The sequence below is a fragment of the Onychostruthus taczanowskii genome, unplaced genomic scaffold (assembly GCF_017590055.1).
Source record: "Onychostruthus taczanowskii isolate IOZ18803 unplaced genomic scaffold, ASM1759005v1 scaffold10, whole genome shotgun sequence".
Taxonomy (NCBI): Eukaryota; Metazoa; Chordata; class Aves; order Passeriformes; family Passeridae; genus Onychostruthus; species Onychostruthus taczanowskii.
Window position 1 is genome coordinate 14,942,362 of NW_024496526.1, and position 20,921 is coordinate 14,963,282.

Below are 20,921 nucleotides of genomic sequence, written 5' to 3' on the forward strand. Positions count from 1 at the left end.
ATCTGCTTCTAATCTGCAAGACAATTATTTCTGCCTCTGTCTAGCCTGATCTCCTACATTGCAGAGCTGACCCTACCTCAATTTGTAGCATTTATTCACTGCTCTTTTTTCTTTTTCTTCTTTTTTTTTTTTTTTTAATCTGCCCTTACTAACAGCGAGGACTCGGACATCTGCTTCCCATCACAGTGTGAAGTGTGAAGCATCAGGTTTTTGTAGCTGTCCCACTATTAAGTGAAGGCTGCCCTCCTCACCCTGGCCCGTGTCAAGGCCACTTCCCTGGGCTCTGCACACCTGATTTGGGCACTGCTCGTTGCTGGCTGGGGTTGTGGAAACGAGAGGTTTAGAAGTGGAAGGATTGAGGGGAAATCCAGCATTGGCTTCACAGACACAGGACTGCCAGGAGGCTGGGCAGAGCTGGGACCACCTCGTGTTCAGCTGAGATAAAATTGCAGTACCTTAACCCAGCTACCAGTCTGTGCTGTCATTCCTGCTGGATATTTCGGGTCTTCAGAGACAGCCAGGATATTTTCTGAATACTTGGTGTCTCTCTCAATTTTTGGTACTTAAAACTCAGCAGGTTTAATTTTACAGCTGTTCTTTGTACTTGTTATAAGCAGCCTATTTGTTGTTTCTTATTCTGCAGCGTTAGAAGTTGCTTTTCAATAATTACTTTGTAATTATTTTTAACTAGCCTTAATCAGAATAAGAGTCAGAGATAAAAATGACAATAATTCTTGCTTTTTAGAACAAACATGTTGAAATGACCCTTCAACAAGAGAAAAAAAATCCCCGTTACCTCACCTGCTACATTTTCCTTTGAGATTCTTTGTATTTCTGAGGACTACTGAGGCTCTTTGATAACAGAGTGAAATGCAAATTGCAGAAAATTAATAGGAGAACCTTTTTGAAAGGACAATCAAATCTAATTCAGTGGACCTTGTCCTGATTTGTGGCTGTTTGGTGCAGTCAGCTTTTAACCAGCACTACTTGTGTGCCTCCTGCCAAAAAGGAGTGCCCAAAACTCAGGAATTAATTGCTGGGTGACTCTGGTTTCAGGGATTTGGATACCTGAGCTCACAGCCCTGAAATCTGATAGCAGGGACATTGGCATGTGGGGCTGTCTTGCTGCAATAACGGGATCTGTGGGCCTGAGCTAATATTTTAACTACAGGGAAATGTAGGATATGCAGAAGATGATGTGCAGAAAAAAGAAAAACCTTCCTGAGTCATCTTTTTTTAGAGCAGAACGAGACATGAGATAGTAAATACTGGATATTTTACTCTGCTTTTACGTTTCCAAGACTGGGTAATGCTGTAAGCTCTCCTTACAAACCCAGAGTTAAGGGATTAGCACAACCACAAGGTTTCCTCTATATTCACAATCCAAGAAGCAGATTAAAAAAAGAGTATACCATTTGATCAGCAGCTTCCTGCATATGGAAATCCTAGGTCACCTTGCTGTTCCTTGATGTCTAAAGCCTGCTCTTAGGTTTCTGTGAGGAAAACGTGTGTTTTGCTCAGTTTTAAGGACAACGACAGTGGAATTTAGCAGTGCTGGGATAAGCCAAGAAGTCGAGCGCTGAGCCCACGCAGGTCACCAGGGAGGGTCACCACAGCCTGGCAAGGTGGTGGCTGCTGAGATGGTTCTGTTTGCAACATTTTCACACATATTTATTCAATAAGGCTTTTGTTTTACTGAAACCGAGAAACACTATGCAGCATTATCCTGATTTTGAAGTGACAGTGCCAAGGGGACTTCAGTAAAGGATTTGAAGGCAATTGAATCTGAAAAGTAAAGCTTTGTGATTGCTTAGTTATTTTTTGAAGCCGTGCTTACATTTAAGATTTATGTACAGAAACAGACTATATCAATAGTAGTGAAGTGGTTTCAGGCCAAGCCTTTTTCAAAGAAACTTATGAACAGAAGGTCATTTCAGAGATCTTTCTTCTCTTACAAAGAGAAAAACACAAATCCCACCTCGCTGTATTTGTATAATATATAATACATTATTATGCTGCTGCATTTTAGTAAGTGCTTGTACTTCCACAAAAATATCTAGGGCTTTATTCTTGACTATAGCGCACTGCCAACTGCAAGTAAAAGCAATTGTTATCCTCAGAGTTTCAGTGACCTATTAGGAAGATATAAATTGTGACAAGATTTTTTTCCCCTCTCTGTAAACTTCTGAAGTCTCATCTTACACTGTCTAAACCCTATCTTAAAAATACATAGCACAGAGACTTTTCCAAATCCTCTGATGATACTACGATATTGAATCATCTTTATATAATTATGCTGGCGAATATAAAGTATCATTGTTTTCAGTATCTTTCATAAAAGCTGTTTTGACCTTCAGATTAAAGGATCCATATGGATTTCCAAATGCAAAAGTTGGAGCTCCTGTTTTAAAAACTAGAGCTCCGGTTCGGCACGCAGACATCAGATGTGCTTCCACTTGAAAAAAACGCAATTGTAGCAGCCTATATCCAGTCTGAATTTTTCTCCTGGGTAAACTCTTATAAATGAGTGCATCGTGCATAATGAGGATTGGAGGTTAGCTGCTTCCAGTGAATTCCTTTTCAAAGTGCAAGAAAGAAGCAGCAAGGAGGAGAAATCCATTGGTATTTGAGCTCTGTAGGATGAAGAGGTTTGCTGCTGGGGGAAGATCAAGAGGAGGCAGTAGGAATATTTTGGGCACTTCTGAAGGAGAGATGGAGACCATCTGGTAGAGAGGATGCTTAAAGGAAGAATGCCAGGACAGAGATAAAAGTAAAGGGAAAGGAAATAGTGACTGAGTAACATCAAAGAGCCAGGCTGACTATAGAGCAGAAATGAAGTAGTAGCAGTGACCCAGCATGGGCAAATCACGATACAAATGGTGACACTGGGCGATGGATCCATAGGACTCTGTGAAGGCTCAGGGGAAAAGCTCAGTGTTTTAATTTCAGGAAAGTCTCCAGGAAAGTGGTGTTGACATCTTTGGAAGGCTTATAATTTAAAACTGATGCAGTAAGCAGGGTTCCTGCTGTTTCAGAAATACTGTCCTGGAGTCTAATCCAGATACTGTCACTGTAGCAGAATTTCAAATGGAGAGACGCCAGGAAGAATGTTTCTCCCCTCTTCAGCATCAGCATCTTTTCATTTGAATGATGTGAAGGGTATTAGAAGTTTCCGTTGAATTGCCTCCTAAGGCTCATGTCCTGAAGCCATGGTTGGTGTGTGGTCCCTCCCTGTGTTGAGCTGGAGCTGATCTCATGTGAAAAAGGGAGATGCTGGTTTTACTTTGCTTCTGCTGAAGCAGAATAGCTGTTGGCCAGCCCTTTTCTCTTACCAAAGCCTGGAAAACCTTTCTGCCACTGGAATTCCATCCAGAGGGAAACTATGACAATCCCCATGGTTTCTTTGGGTAAAACAATGCAGAGTAAAGTAAGTCTGCTATTCCCTTGTGTCTTGGTTCTCCTTAGCATTGCTTCTCACCAGCCCTGAAGGCAGGGAGTCAGGGCAGGTGATAAATATAATTTTAAAGGCTGTGCTCCTGTCTCTCTCCACCCTCCTTTTTCCCATCTGCCTTTAGGAGGAAACTTTCTGCATCCTAGAGAAACCTTGCTTTTTGAGGCTAAATGCCTCTGTGGATTCAAATTCAAGGCCTGAAATAATCTCTGGAGGTTTTTTTCCCTTTTTATTTTTTCCCTTTGAATAACAAAACTTGTGTGCTGCTTTTTTACTAAAGTCAGTCCAAGGAAAGAAAAAGAAGAAAGTACTTCCACAGAGTGATTAATCCCATCTTAAAACAAGTGTGTAAGACAGGTAGGATAAGTCTCTCTCTGAAAATGCCAATCTGTCACCACTATCTATAGAAGGAGCCTTCATGAGTAGCTTGGAGTAGGTGTTTGACTTTTACACAGTTAAATTTAGACAAGATGATTGCCACTTTATAAGTCAAAGTGTTTGTTTATCAATGATTAACCATAATAGAGTGAAAAGTTATGAGAGATAACAAAAGTAAAAATACAATGCCATTGATGGAGATATCACACCATAAGAAATAGCAGCGACAAATGCAGATGGTTAACATTTACATCCCCATTGTTTTTATTTTACTGTTAAATCTTCCCAGATTTTAGATCTCGTTTGATCTGAAGAAGGAAAAATTCGTCTCTGCTTTGGCATAAGCAAAAACTGCTGAAATACCAGTAGGATAAAGAAGTGATTTGTCCTGGAAATGTCAATTCTTATGTGTAGGGTCATTAATCCATAAAACGAATTTGCAAACATTTATAAGTTTCCTTTACTGTTGTTGGTGTGTCACTTGTCATGCTTCTGCCTGGGCTCTAAATGAAGATTGTGCTCAGAAGATCCTGCAAGGCGTGTGCTGGCAGGACTTGGTTTTGCATCTCTTGACCCAATGTACACACTGAAATAAACACTGTTGTCATTTAGGAGAATTAATCCTATTTCAGGCTGCTCCCCAAGGGCTCTATTGCATATGATGCTTTCACCATTCATTACCATATCGCAGAAATAAATAGATAAAATTCATTTTTCCTACACAAAAAATAATTCTTGACTATATAGTGTAGTTTGCAAAGTTGATAAAGCTTGCAAAAAAATCCCGCAACACCTCAGTAGTGCTCAGCAGCTTCAGCATATTGGGATGCTAAGAATTTTAAACAAAGTTGGAAAAAGCATATGGTATATATGGACGGGAAATCCTGTGGTAGTTTTGATTTCACAAAGAAAAAAAGTAACTGCTTAAGTTCATAAATCTGTTGTATGCAGTATTCAAATAGAAATATTCATGATCTTAGCTTTCCTCCCTTTTTTTTTTTTTTTAATATGTTGCTTTCAAGTACAGATGGGCCCATACCACAAGTTTGGGATCCAGATTTGGATTTGGACCTGACATTTATCAGAGTTTAGGAATAGCTGAATCCAGGATCTGAGGTCAGGCTCTGGAGGAATTAACAGCCTGCTGCAAAGACCTGGATCAAGTGGATCTCCACCACATTTCAAGGCATAGGTGTGGAAAATACAAGGACTTGATTTGACCTGTGTCTAAGGTATTTCAATTTTAAAATGAAAGACTTTCAGTGAAGTGGGAGGCTGTGATTATTGTTGTGCTTAAAGGATGAAATTGCATATGGGGATCCGATGGACTGAGTGCTGTTGGAGATTGTAACAAGAGACAGGAACTGCTTAAAATGGTTTCCAGCTTAAATACTTGTCCAAGGTCAATAAGAGTATCTGTGAGAAAGTATTGAGATCCCTGATTTATTATCCAGCACTTTTACCACAAAAGGGTTGCCTCAGTATAATTCTTGACTTGTTCAAGAAGAGGATAAAATACCTTAATAACACCATACACCTAGGTGCAGAAAGAGACTTAGACTGCAAATGCTCTGAGTTCCTCTTCAGGCTACAAATTCCTCATATTTTCAAGATTAATGGCTTCTAATCCGTTTTTAAATGTTCCATGTGGATAGTGAAGGCGTAACTATCAAAACACTGTAAAATCATAATGTCTGTGTAGCTATAAATTACTGTTTTCAAAATGAGCTGGAGGTCTCCAACTTATTCCTAAGTGCAAATTCTTAGATGGTATAAAATTGCTCCAAAAATGACTAGGAGCAAGTTTTATGGCTTTTGTCAAAGAGAAGGCAATTATGGATCTACCTACTAACTCCATAGCAGTGTCTGTCTTGGTGACACTGGAATGGTCCTAAACAGTATAGATTGGATAGATCAAAATCATTTCAGATCAGAGATTGATTGAAAGGCATGAGGCTTTTTTGCATATTTCTCTGTTATGTTTTGTGCTTTTCATTTGTCAAGTTCTGAACTACTTTGTATGAGATTGCTGATGAATTCAACTCATGCTAAAGTACGAGTTCCATGACAGATTGTTTTAAAAAAAATGTTATATTGGCTTAGAGTATTTTCTTAAGTGAAATTAATGCATGGCATTCCAGAAAACAGGTAAAAGAGAACCTCCAACTCATTACTATTTGATTTAAGTACATATACAATGATTGCTTCTGAAGAAAATAAAAAAACCCCATGATTTAAAAGATCATTAGGATAGTCTTTTGTGGGGCACAGAAAAAACCTTTACAGATGTTATGGGCTCTTTGGGGTTATGCTTAAATAAAAATTTGGAGAAGTGCCTCATTTGAATTTATACTCCCTTTGTGGTCCATCAAAAAGGATTCATCTCCTATTCAAATGACAAGTCAATATGTTAGTCAGATCAAATACCACTAATAAGATGCTAAAAATGCTTCTGAGGAACAGGGGGATTTCTTTAACAAGCCATAAAGTGCTTTTTAATCCATTTTTGACTTGTTAAATTCTTTGTGATTCTCACAACTGTTCCATCGTGACGCAGTTTGAATCCTTTGTGCAGATGGAAAAAATCAAGGTGTAAATCAAGGGCAGTGCATGGATATTGCCTTTCCCCTCCAATATTTCTCAAAACCACTGTGGTCCTTGTACTTTTCTATCTCCTGTCTATTTAAGACATTGCTGCTGGTGGGTGTTTTGGGTTGATAAAGCTATATTTGATGAGATTGCCAAATCACAGACCCCAAGATTTGCTAAATATTCAAAACAGCATAAAAGAATGAAACTCTGTCTCTTCCCTATGACAGAGGTAGGAGACTTTGAAGAGAAGAGATGCTCCTGGTGTGCTGAGGGAAGGAAAACCTGGAGTCTCAGCTTTGCCATCAGTGCTCTCTCCTCTGCTCTGCAGAGCCATTTGCTGAGTTTTCTGTCTGTGGAAAGTGGCCCAATATTGCAGTTTTTCTGCAGACACAGCTGCACAGGGCCCAGGGACGTAGGAATTCTCAAGATATATCTCTCTATCAGTGGCAAAAAATGCTGAATAGATGCAGATATTATGAAGAGGCTGATGAGGGGGTGTTTTTTTGCATATCTTCCTGGTCACATCAGTAGAGAAGAATTCTCCTTAGCTCTGAGTTCAAAGAATGATCCTTAACATTCATCTGATACCCGGGATGTATTTTCCAGCCCCTCAGCCTGTTTTGCCTCATTTGAAGTTTCATACTATTGCCTTTAATTTTTTTCCTTTACCTAAACATATTTAAGTTTTGGGATGTGAACTACAATCAGAAACTAAATAGCTACTAAAAAAAAAGTAAAAATGTTTTTGATTAGCATTTTCCTTTCCTGACTTTTCTCACCACTGAAGAGATCAGAATAAGTCAAAAGACAAAATTCACTACCAAATTTTTGCAGATAATCCTGAAAATGGACTATGAAATTCCCCTCACGAGTTTTTTTATTTGTTGAAAGTACAATTCATCTGACCATCCCTATAATTTCTGACTGAATTTGTAGCTGATGACATAGAGCATTATGACAAGTTTACCTCTAAATTTTGTGTGGAACAGGGGGCACCAGCCCACAATGTACTTTTTTTTCCATAAATGTAAATTAGCTCATTCATTAAAATAAATTTTTCGTGATTAGGTCTGTGAGTATCAGCTATTTGGGATTGGGAAAATACATAACAATGTCTAATAAATACACAGTGCACTAAGATTGCATTTATTAGACTTTTGACATTTTTATAAAGAAGTCTTTGGAGCTGGGACAACAACTGGAGCAGGTAAGTTTCCTACATTGGGAAAGATCTGGTATTTAGTTTATGGGAAGCAGGCCTGAGCAGATGTGAAAAGTTCAAATAAAGGAAGGCCAGATAAAACCCACTTTTGTGGCTGGAAAATCAAAACAGATGTTATTATTCAACCACAAAAAAATCTATTTGCACTTAAGTAGCATTAGGTGTCTGACTAGTTACTTTTTTTTTTTTTTTTTTTTTTTTTGGTGAAAACAACAAAATTATTATAAAATTATATAGGCTGATAAAATGCTTTAAAATGTTACCAATGGACTGAATAGTTAGCTAATAGAAAAAAACCAGAATAGATTTTACAAAACCAATAGAAATATGAGTAAACCTGTTTTTGAAAGGAAAATGAAGAAAGGAGCAACAAATCTGAATGGACTCTCCTCTATGAATCTCTGATGTACATCAGAGAAATGGTGATTTAAGATGGGTGGATTTTACACTGCCCATAATCTTTTCTGGAGACCTGCCCATATGGAAAGGTTGATGCTGGCAGAGGATGACAGGTGCTGGAGATCCTCAGGAGCCCTTGACAACAAGAAAACACTTGCAGGGTGTGAATGTTGCCAAATAGTCCTGCAAATTATTTCTGATGAAAAAAAAATCAGTTTGGTTTCAGAAATACACAAGTCAAAGGAACACCTAAAATAGTATAGGAGAACCAAAATGGGTATTTCTGTCTGTGAAAACCTGCTCATGTGGGCAATGGAAATAATTTTTTTTTTTTCTGGAAAGCTGATCTGTCTTGTAGAGACTTTGTGGTCTGACATGTTTCTGCTCTTGATCTAGAACTTTTCTGCTCTTTCTTGCTGGGAGTCAGAGGTAAATTAAGAGTAGGTCCTGTTGGCTTGCTGGAGTTGGTAAAACTTGTCAGTAAACTGGGGACTTGCTGGCTGTTGTTTCCCTCTTCAATGGGAAATGGACTCTAGGACATTTTTATCTTGAGAAGGGCAAAAGAGAGGGCAGAGCTGCTTTTTGTTGCAGTTTTTTTGAGTTGCTGCAGGAACACTGAAGATTTGCATGGTTGGGAGGATGTTGTGTAACAACAGAGCTTTTTCCTGTTTGCACTGTTATTCAATATTTGATCATTGCTCCTCTTCCCTGTCTTCAGCACCACCAGCTCTGATTCCCATTAATCTCCTGTCCTACATCCAGGCCAGCCTTCCAATTCTGCTTCTTTTCCTAAGGTGGAGCTGCCCGGCACTGGGAGATGGAGAATTGAGATGTCTGGGACATGAAGTCTCTCCCCAACCCTCCTTTTTTTCCTGTTGCTTTTCCAGAGAAAATTCACACAGATATGCTCTGAAGAACTGGATTTTCAATGCAGAGGTGAGTGGTATAACCAAAGTTTGGCTATCCCACCTCATGTTTAGGATTAGGGGCCTTGCTCAGTGAACCTGTATCTCATTTATTCTTTACCTGAATGTCCCTAGAGCCCATTATTGCTGTGCAGTCTCCTCTCTCACATTAAGATTATGTGGAGTTACCTCTTAGTTTAATTTAAAGATTATTGCAACTGATTTTGGCTCTTCCCTGATCTTAGAGCTCTGTGGTTAGTAGTCATCAGTGGTAATTCCTCTCAATATTTGGGATTTTAGGAAAAAAAGCCTTGTATCTTCTCAGTCACATAAGTCTTCTGCACTTTTCCCTTATTTAAAAATGCAGAGATGCCAGAGGCCACACCTTGTGGAGAGGTGAGTGCTTAGCTGTGATTCATATGTTTATGAACCTGTTGTTCTTGGGAAAAGTTCAAAACTTGAAAAAAACCCACTCAAAAGTGGAAAAAACCCTACTCAAAACATGATTAAATATTAATTCTAAAGGTGAATGCCTGGTTGGCTTTCAGGCAATGTCAGGGCCCTAAAGTCGAAAATCAAAAGGTTTTTAAAGATCTGAAATTCCTATTAAAATCTGTGGTTTAGCAGCCTAAATCCAATTGAAATGCAGTGTAATTAGGACTTCCAGGACACTTGGGGTTTGTTTCTAAGAAATTATGACCTGTAGGTAACTTGCAGCATTTTCAAGGGACTATGTAATTTTAAAACTGTGAATACTGGTCATTTCTGTCAGGGACCTTAGAAAACCTCTGTAAAAATGCATATTCCTTAAGAAAAAACTTTTTTTTTTTTTTTTTTTTTTTTTTTTTTTTTTTTGTGGTATCAAGACCCAGCTAATACAACTTCTCACTTGAACAGGTCCTTCACATTCTCACCGAGATTGTTGTTGAGCTATTCCTGTGAAGGTGGGAAAAATATTATGTGAGAAAAGGTGGTGGGACCATTTGTCTTTGACTTCTTTCTTTATGGAGATGTTAAGTATCCCACTGATGCAAAAGGGTCAGAGAGAGCAAAATGTGCAAATAATTTAATAAGGAAAAGAACTGTAAGACAGAAACTCACCCGAGTAAGGGACAATAGAATACAAAATGCCATAAAAGATAATAGGCTTAGATGAATTGGCATGTGTTAGCGATTATGCAATCATTCATTTCCCACAGATTTCTTTTTATAGGAAACCTTGGAAAATCCCTGAAGAACTGACCGAGTCATTTAACCACAACAGGTTTCTTTTCAACATGGCTGGGAGTGGGCGAGGAATATTTTCACATATTTGTGCGGTGCTGGCTCGTGCGGAAGTGCTGGAAGCAGCGGCGCAGAAGACGACGGAGGACAGTGACTCAGCCCCATGGCAAGTGGGGCCTCCTGCCACCCTCCACGGGGGGACCAGCCAGCCCAGATCCAAGTGGGAACGCTCTCGTGTGATCAGGAGCTTTGAGGTTTGGTCCATGGCTGATGAGACAGGCGCTATAGAGGATGAGGAGAGGGGATTTTGCTCCAGAGAGTGTTCCCAGATCCGGGTTGGATGTGACTCCCTCTGGCTTGTAGGGAGCAGCTGAGCTCTCCCCGGTCACTGGCAGAAGCAGTTGTTGGCTTCCTTGCTGTCATAGGCTGTTTAAATACTTGTGTTTCTGACAACAATTTTCCTTCAGCACTGGGCTAAGGAAAACAAGACCCTGAGCTGCACTTCTGAGTTTCTTAAGTTCTTCCTAAACTCCTGTTTTTCTCCTTTCTTTCTTTCTTTTTTTTTTTTTTTTCCCCTTTTCAAACAGGCAGTTGTCCTTGCATTCTTCAGAGCAGCTTCTCACAGCCTCAAAATGTCCCTGCTGTTTCGAGATGTGTCACTGGAGGAGTAACCCTTCACCCTTGCTCCAATCCCAGCCCCCTCATGTGTGTGACATCTCTCTCAGACTCTCCTTCTGCTAAAGCTTCCTGGTGCTGGGCTTGATGATCCTGGTGGATCCTTTCCAATTTGGGATACTCCATGACTCCACCACTTGCTCTGCTCGGCCCTGTGGAATAAAATTGCCCAAGCCACTATAGTGAAGGGAGGAAATGAGTAGGATTGCAGAGTTTCATGGAGATTTGTGGCCCCAAAAAATGGCATCCTGGATCAGGGAAGGTAAAAAGGGTTTAATCACACTCATTTCATAAGAACCTTCAAATCATAAATTTGCTGGTATCACTGAAATGATCTTAGTTGCGTGCAAGGTGTTATTCTTTTTTCCATATAAGTAGCAATATGAGATGGTGAAAGACTTTGAACTCCAAGTCCTTTTAAAAGAATGAAAAACAAAATCATTTTGAGGATATATATCTCCCTCATGTTTTAGCTTTCAAATCCAGAATTCTGATGTCTGAGAGATGTTATAAATCAAAACCATTCACCAGGTTACAGACATTTCTGAATATGAAGTAGTTTATTATTAGAAAAAAAAACAAAACAAAAGAAAGCTGCCACTAAATCCTGCAAGTGATTAAAAATGGTCATTAAGAGCATTTGCAAATATTTATCTTAGCTTAAGTTAGATGGGCACAATTTTGACTGAACCATGAGGTTTTTTTCCCCTTTAGCTACACTACTAAGCCAACTATGAATAGCAATGTTCTCATTTTTAAGACACATTGTCTCTCTTCTCAGTTTCAGCTCTCTCCTGCTAGAGTTTGACCTGCAGTACTTGGAAAAAAAAAAAAAGTAAAACAGGATAAGGGGCTGTCCTAAAGAGTTTGGTCAACCCCTTCTCAAAACAGCAATACCTCACTAAATCCTCCTCTTTCCTTCAAAATATCAGCAAACAATCTCAAAACCTGCTTGCTGTCCTCTACAGCAGGGAGGGCACCTGATGGTGGAGCTCACCTGGTGGCTTCAGGTCACCAACAATGGTCCAAAGTAGAGAGTTGTTCCTGAGTTTGTTTCTCCCACAGTATCTGAGCTGATCATGGTTGCATGAAATAAGAAAAGCAGTCAGCTCCAGTTGGATCAGGGCAGAGCTTCTAAAAGAGAAAATTTCTTGACAGTCACACAATAAATTTTAAAAAGTTGTTATCAGTGAAAGCTGTGCATGATGGTTCTCACCTACGTTTGATCAAAAATGGCTCATGATTTCAGGTCACTGAAAATGGTGCTGCTATCTCTGCTCCTATTTTAGTTTTCTTAGAATCATAGAATGCTTTGGGTTGGAAGGGATATCTTCCATAGTTCATCTTATTCCAGCCTCCCTGCCAGGGACACCTTCCACTATCTCAGGTTGCTCCAAGCCCCATCCAACCTGACCCTGGACACTTCCAGGGATCCAGGGGCAGCCACGGCTTCTCTGGCCACCCTCACCATCTTCACAGGGAACAATTTCCTCCTAAAATCTAATCTAAATCTACTCTTCAGCTTAAAGCCCTCCCTTGCCCAAAGTCCCTTTCCAGTTCTCCTGGAGCACTTGAAATGGCTCTAAGGTCTTCCCAAACACTTCTCCAGAAGACAACTATCTCAGTCTGTTTCCACCCTTCAATTTTTCCATGGTTTTTGCCTGTGATTACAGTCTCCATGCATGCCCTCAGTGGCCAGGATGCCAAGTTTTAAAGTCTTTTGCAAATATTTGTGAAATATGTTTGCAGTTAGAAAATGCAGATGCAAGGTAAACTCTGAGCTGCCCATCATGTTTCCTTCCATACAGCATGGACACCAGCCGGAGTTCCTATTGCAGCAGTGCACTGAACCAATCAATGTCTGTGATTTTGAAACAGTGTTAATCTAAAGCAACGAGTTATGAATAATGTTTATTAACTATATTTTAATGACTTGTCAGTTTTCTAAAACACATGCTGAAGTATTTTAGAAATCACTTAGTAAATGCAGTTTTAATTCTGCTCCCATATTCATGGGCTGCTACTTACTTTAAAAAAAAAAGAGAGATTAGAAGGTTCAGATTTAGAGCAGCAAATTGTTCTGCTAATCTGCAGGTATTTCTCTTCTTGATATGGCCACTAATGTCTAATCTTAGCAACGCAGGCTCCATCATTGTGCTTTTTCATTAGAGCTGCAATGAACTGTGTGCCAGGGACTTGAACTCTGGTGACAAGCTGCTCCGAGCCTGCGAGCTTTCACAGGAAAATGTTCTAAATGTGAGTCTACAATGATGCTGTTAGGTTTGTGCAAAAGATGGGGAGTTCACCATATGAGCTCTGGTAGGAGCAGAGCTCCTATGAACCTCTGGGCAGCGTGGGGTTAGGGTTGACCACAGACAGGAGTCTATGCCATGAAAAATTTTCAAACCTTTTAATTTGTTTCCATTTCTCATGAGACAGAAAAAAGAAAACCTTGGGAGTTATATCCTTTTTTTCCTGAAAATATCGTGGAACAAGGCTGTGGAGCACATCTTTCCTTCTGGATGCTGTTGGCAATGTTGGGAATGTCTTCAGAGTTGGGATTTGGACCTGGACCTCCCGCCATCCCTGGGCGTGTACATCAGGATGTGGGTGAGTCTGGATTGGCTTCCTCTGTCTTTCCTCTGGCTATCCAAGCCCCTCATCCCAGACATAAAATCCTGGCAATGACATTTTTTGAGAAAAAGCTACATCTCTGTGAAAGTTTCAATGCTATAATAATTTTTTGATCAGCTAGAGTTCTGGTGAACTCTTTTTGCTGGAGGTTTTAATGGTTGTGACTGGTCTGTGACCTCGGTGTTATGATGTGCCCTTGTGTGACTCGCTGTCCCTCTCCCTGGAGCATGGAACAGACTGGTTTTGGTACAGAGCTCAGTAATGAGAGATGGTCATTGATATTTATTTCCTTATGAGTTGGGATAACGTTCTTGAAAGGGAATAATTTGGAAATCCTCACCTAGAGGTGAGGATTACCTCCAGGGAGTTATTCCCCAGGTGCTGCTGAGCATGGAATTTTTGATAACTGCCTGTTTTCCAGTTTTTCCTGTTACTTGAGCTTTACCTTCCCATATTCCTGTGTTGTTTCCAGTATTTCTGTGTTTCTGCAGCCAAGTGACCATGCAGACTGCTCCCAACATGCTCAGAACTTATCCACTTCCCCGCAGAACAATCTTCTCTATCTTTGTGGTTTTCCTCTGTCTCTATAGTGTCATAATTTTTTTTTCATAATCTTTCATCTTACTCATTCCAAGTATGTACTAGTTTTGATCCTCCCCTAGAAACTTATTTCTCAGTTCTTTTGCTCCTCAGACAAAGGGATTAAAGATATCCTTTGAAACCAGTGGTCATTTGACCATGGACTTTAAAGACAGTGAAGCTCTTAAGGAACAAAATGGTGAATACAGCCCAAAATCAACCTTGATTCAATATTTTTTAACTTTATAAGTTTAAACTCAACTTTCTGTTTTTCTGCTTGGACCTATGGCCCACTGGGTGAAGAATTCAAGGTGCGAGGGGCACTGAAAGAAATCACCGTCACTTTCCAGAGCAGACTTCAAAGGAAAGCTCACTTTTCCCATTGCTTTTTATCTTTTTCCTATTCCTAGTGCTTACTCCTTCATTTTTTTTTTCCATGCTGCTGTTGTAATTTTTTCCCCCACTTTTAATTTCTCTACTAACTTTAAATTAGGCTCATGAGCTTGATCACCAGGTGGGTTTCCCCCTAGCTTCCACAGCAAAGCTTTCCAATCAGCAGCAGGCTTTGCAAGGGAATTTTGTTAAGCTGCAGATAGGAGACAGGAGCACAGTGTGATCGGATCCGGTGTGCTCCATTGCTAAGTGTTTTCTATATCTGGTGAATTTGCCAAGAAGGGTTATATATTTAATTATTTTTAATCAGGCAGGCTCAAAAACCCCTGATCAGTGGGGTTACCAGAGTGTGAGTGAGAGAAGAGGGATGTGGTGTTAGCCAGGGGAATGATTCATACCTCTGAAGTTAACCAAATGCTTGTATATCTCGGGGAAGTAGCTTTGCATCTTCCAATTGCCTTTTCTGGGGAAAATGCAGTATAGGGGGAAAAAAAAAAAGTATATTAAAAAAAAAAAAATCCCTGGATTCAATTCTGGAGAATTTCAGCAGATGTGAAGTTCAGAGCTAGGAAGGAAGATTGGCACACACCTTTTGGGAGTTTTGTTCATGGTTTTCCCGGGCAGGTTCTCACAGCGTAAGCTTTTCCTGTCTCAAATGCTAAGTAGCATAAAATATGAGCTATTGGGGTAAATTGCAGTTTTTGCAGCCTCTGCTTAGCGTATTTACATATTCAGAATCTGCCTTGGGTTTTCTCGGTTTTATTCTTATTCTTTTAAAAGTACATTTACCTGGAGAAGGGCTTAGTTCTGAGTGCACAAAATAAGCATTTTCTCTGCAGTTGACTTTAATCTTACCAAAAGAATTAACACTCCGAGCAGAAAACCTTCTTTGGGTCCTACAGGGCATAAGAACATCTCAGGTACTGGCTGCTGGTTTAATAAAAGGATAGGATTTCCATTTACTTCAGGCAGGCTTAATGTATTGTTCTTGTAGTGAGACAGTCAGAATGAGTCAGGAGCCAAAGAATACACTTTATAGACACAAATAATCGTAAATTCAGAATGTCACCTTTAGGCAGAGGCATTTTTATTATTGTTAGTGGAGCTGCTGAGTAGGTTTGATGTTTTATTCTCTTGAGTACTAAATGTTCCAGAGTACCACAGCCCTATCTTTATCAGGCTCACAAGGAGGGAGCACAGCCAAACTTGCTTCCTATACTTCTCTATGATTGATAGCAGATGGCATGCTTTAAAATAAACCTATCCATTAGCAGTCCTCAGTGTTTTTACTCAAGGCATTTACAACTGTCTCAACCAGAAAACACATTCTCTCCACAAGCTTGTTTCAGTCTGCAACAGCTGTACAGGTGCAAATCTTTCATTAACTCTTAAACCGTGGTGAAATAAATGCTGCACTGTATTTTATTTTTAGTGGAAGAGGTTGTTCTTCAGAGGCAGAGTGGATTCTGTTCTCCCTTTGCATGTGGCAGAGGTTTGTGCTAATAAACTGATATTGAAATACGGGAGGTTTTAAATTTAATTTTTTCTTTTAATTTTTTTTTTTCCCCCTAGTCCTCTGTAAACCTTTAGGATGCTCTATTGCCAAGAGATAAACGTGGCTGTCTGTAGGTATATAGAAAAAATTGGTGAAGTAGCAATACTGAAGGAATTGTAATTCAGGGCTGGGATTCCTGCAGGACATGAGCCACCTCCTTCCCTGTCCCTGTAGCATCACCTGGGGTGGCAGCACTGGCTGGAACGCAGTGGGAGAGAAGCTGCAGCTGTCCCCCACCTCTGCCTCAAAATTGTTTGGTTTTTTTTTTCCTCTATCCTGTTTTATTTGGGTTATTTTTCTCTATCCTGGTTTATTGGAGAGATGCAGAGAGGCACACACTCACATGCCCACACACACATACATTTTCAACCTGATTCTGAGCTCATTGCTGGCAGGGTACTCCATAAATAAATTGCTGAAACCTGTCCCTCTATTCCAGTTATTTTGCCTAGATTTCTATGCAATACTCATAAAGGCTGTTAAAACTTATCCAGCGGTCCTTCCAATACAATGAACTCCCAAGCACCTCCCCAAACATTAGTACACTACCAGCAAAAGCTTAAAATATTAGTAGCAAATCTTTAATATTAGCATTTAGCATTAATATTAGAAAAGATCTTAAAATATTAGAGCCAGATAAAAGAGTATTAACAGGGGTATAGGAGTCATTAGGCAGAATAACCATCACTGATTAAATGGATGCTGAAACTTTAACACGCAAACCAGTTCAGATGATAAGAACTTCACAGAGACAAGAGGATCCTTTCATTTAAAAGGAAGCTGGAGAGAGGAAGGTTAGGGATTTGAAAGCTGGTAAATAAAACACAGCGGGAGAAGTTATATAGAACGTGCTGTCTTGTTAGTGGTGATCATGTCCTATGTTATTTTTCTTAAGCTGAAAAGATAAAACAAGAAGACAGGCAATATTCTGTCACAAATAAATGGAAATTGGGGCATTTTTTTGTATAAATCCAAAGTAGCAGGAGAAAAATACAAATGTGCTCTCAGCGCTGTAAGTCTATATAGGGTAAAGGAGGTGCTAAAATGATTTAGCATGATGGTCTGCAGCTACCATGTTCTTTTTATGGCACAGCAAACAAAGTCCAGCGAATTTGAACTCGATAGCATCAAGCTGGGGTCGTGGGGAGCAGAGCTGCAGTGGGGCAGCCCTGAGCAGGACTGAGCTCTGGGGTGGCAGCAGGGACCAGCCCCTGGTTCAGCTCTGCCCTGTAAGCACCTGGAGAATTTGTTGCTAAATGAAACAGGAGGGGAAAAAAACAAGGCCAGCTGTAGACATAAGAAGTTTAAGAGCATCAGTACTTGCTTCCAGCTAATCTCTCTTGATGACTCCTGTAAGCAGCCACGGCTGGTCGTTGCTGTTAATTATTCAAAGCCCCAAACCAGTTTTGCAGCTGAGTGGTGTAAGAGGATGTGCAGTGTCCCCATTTCTCAGTCTGACTGGGGGAAAGGCATGAGACATCACTGAGTGACATCCTGTTTTCCACACAGGAAAGGTGAGACTGGGAGAGGCAGCAGCTGACCCCATTCCACAGCTACACTGTCACCCTGAAACCTCACCTCTTCCTGGAGGGTCTGATGAGCTGGATGCAGGGCAGGACTCATCAGGGTCATGTTGGATCTTAAAACTATGAGTGGGATGGCTTTTTCTGAAGGTTCAGGACTACATTCTTGTGTGTAGATTAATAATCCAAAAGACACTTGATTGTACTCATTAGTGCTCCATTGGAGGAGGAAACAGAGGGAAGAACAGGCATCTCGAGGTCTATATGGTGTCCACCATATCCTCAGGCTGCCAGACACCAAAAGGTCAAGACTGTGCATATTTTCCCCCATAAGAAATATGGGGGCAAATTTTTAGCAGGGCCTGCTGTGATAGGATGAGGAATAAACTGAAAAAGGGCTGGTTTAGCTTGGAAATAAGGAAGTTTTTAATAACGGAGATAAAACTATGAAAAAGGTTGTCCTGAGAAAGGTTGTCCTGATGGCTTCCCTGCTCCTGGTCAGGCTGGATGGGCCTTTGGGCTACGTGGTCTAATTGAAAATATGTTTGTTTGAAGGAGTTTGGACTAGATGGCCTTTAAATATCCCTATCTGAAGATATAGAAAACTATTCCCAGAAAACAATCTAATCCAAAAGGATCTGTTCTAGAGACAACAGCATTGGTGTGTGGGATGGGTGTCTGTTGATGGCCAGCCCATATATGTGTGTGTGTAAATATATATATATATGTACACACATACTTTTCATTATATAATTTTTCAGTTTCATGATAGCAAATTGAATTTATTTCATTATCGCTTTTGGAGCTGCTGGTGGATTTTTTGGTGTGATACTGGCCTTTTCTTTGGTGTCCGGGACTGCTCCCATCCACACAGACAGGTCCTTTATCCTGAAGCAGGAAGTCTAAAACACTTGTCAAAAATGGCTGCTCCTTTTTGTCCACTGGTGTTTTGGGGGAAGATATCTCAAGTCCATTCCTGATGTGATTAGGAGCTTTCTGAAGAAAGCTTTGCATAAAATATCTTCTTCAATAAGCAGAATCCGGTACTTTTGGTTGTCACTGACCTCACTGTGGTTGCTTCCAGGAGCCGAGGTGCACAGGTGACCAAATATCTAAATATTGTCACATATTTCCCTCCTGAAAGGCAGGAAATATCTCTTTTTATTTTTCTAAATGGGAGTCATATTCAGTGCCTCCGTTAAACATATTCTTAAGCACTGTATGAGCTCAGGGCCAAAGAACACAGTTTATTATGATACCACAGGTTACTGCGAATTATGTAGGGCCTTTATAGCAATAGTTTCATTTAGCAGATGAAAAAAGAAAAAACCTTTTATTGCCCCTCCAAACCCTTTATTTATTAATGAACTAGAAGGATGTGATGTTGTTATTATTAAGAAATGAACAAATTTTGCCTGGACGGGGTCCAGCACACTCGGAACTGGTGTTGCCTTCTAATAGCTCATTTTTCTGAGTCAAGGAATAAGTCCCAGTTCCATGTCTGAGCTGGTAAATGGAGGGTAGCCAAGGGGGACAGGGAAGGGGAGGGTGGAGAGGGGCTACACTTAATCCCCAGTGGATTTGCCCTTTCTGTGAATAAGATGGATTTCTGATGCTGGTCTCCATGCCCTTCATAGCAGTGTTGCCAGTAGTAAATCTGTGCTTGAAGAACCCCCCATGCCCCCTGCTTTCTTGCCAAAACTTAACTAAAATAAAATAAATCATATTTTGGAAAGCTAATTGTACAGCTAAATAACAGAAAGGTATTGAAAAACTGTTGTGTGCCTAACATTAAATGAATTTAAATTGGCAGTAAGGAACACACGCACTAAAAATAAATGCAGTAGTATGGGCAAGCGGAAGTAATGGAATTTAAACAAAAATGTAATGCCAAACATTGTGACTGGTATTCAGGCCCATTGCAGAACTAACACCATGCATCCATTGACACAAACTTTCACAGCTTAAATGTTCTTAGTTAAATTTGCTGGTTTATCGTTCTGTATTTCTTGGAAAAATAAAATATCAGGGGAATGAAATATTCTTGCCTTCAGCTGCATTACAAAAGGTGTATGTAAGTCCTCTTTAAGGGAAGAACAGCTTGAGGCTGGGGGGTTTAAAAGCAGCTAAGAAAAAAGGTACAGCCTAAACAGAAGCAAAACATTAAGAGAAGAGAGAAGCAAAGGGAGAAAAAAAAAAAACCCAACAAATCCCCCAACTTTAGGAGAAGATTAAAGAAGTTTCCCAAAGGATCAGCATCCTTGAGATTAAACATTCCCATATGCAGACTGACATTTTAAAATGTGGGTCTTATAAACGATAAGGAGGAAATAGTGAGAAATGCAACCTTAAATATTTTGAAGCACGACTTCCTGTATTATGTGGCAGTTGGCAAAACTTTCTGGGGAAAGATGCACGCTGCAAACCCAAGTGGTGAGGTGCATGAGTTTCCCTAAAAGTTCCCTCCTGTTTCTTACTGGTTTGGTGTTCAAAAACTTCCACACCTTTGGAGTAGTGTGGCAATATCCCTTCAACATTGCTTTTAATCTCAAAGACAGATGTTTTAGATCAATCGCTCAAAACGAAACAGTTTAGCAGTCAGAAAACACTGTCAGAAAAGATTTGTTGTAAGGAAGACAAAACCGTGAAATAAAATTGAACTTTTATCCCCATTTGGATGGGAACTGTGCTTGGCTGGGAATCCCAAAGGGATGAAGGCAGTGGCCTATCATGTGTTGAAAAAACAAACAGATGACAGTGCTCTGCAGTAACCAAGCAAATCCTGCTTCTGGGAAATGGTGTGATCACCATTTTTCAATGCTGTAGGACCCAGAAGAAAGATAGTTATTGAAAAAAGGAAGGTGGCCTCGTGACTGGGGTGAGGGAAGACAGGACAAGCTGCTGCCAATGGGCCTGAGTTCCTGCTGGCTCTGGAAATCCCATGTTTTCCTTGTGGTTAAGGTGTGACATAGCAAGTCTTGGCAGAGTGTCTGGCCTTTGTTTTCCAGTGTTGTTCAGAATCAGGAATGATGAACACACCAGCAGTGGAGGGTGTCAGTATTTCCTGGATGCAAGAGCTCTTCTAATGGCACATCTTCCCTGTGAGGGTGGGCAGGCCCTGGCCCAGGGTGCCCAGAGAAGCTGTGGCTGCCCCTGGGTCCCTGGAAGAGCCCAAGTCCAGGTTGGATGGGGCTTGGAGCAACTGGAGATAGCGGAAGGTGTCTCCATCCATGGCAGGGGTGGGAACAGATGAGCTTTAAGGTCTCTTCCAACTCAAATCATTCTAAGATTTGAAGACCTTTCTATTTCTGAAAATCAATGCAGATGGAGCAGTGCCACTCATATAAATAGCCACAAACTCTGTGCATACAGCCAGTTAAACAGAAGTGAC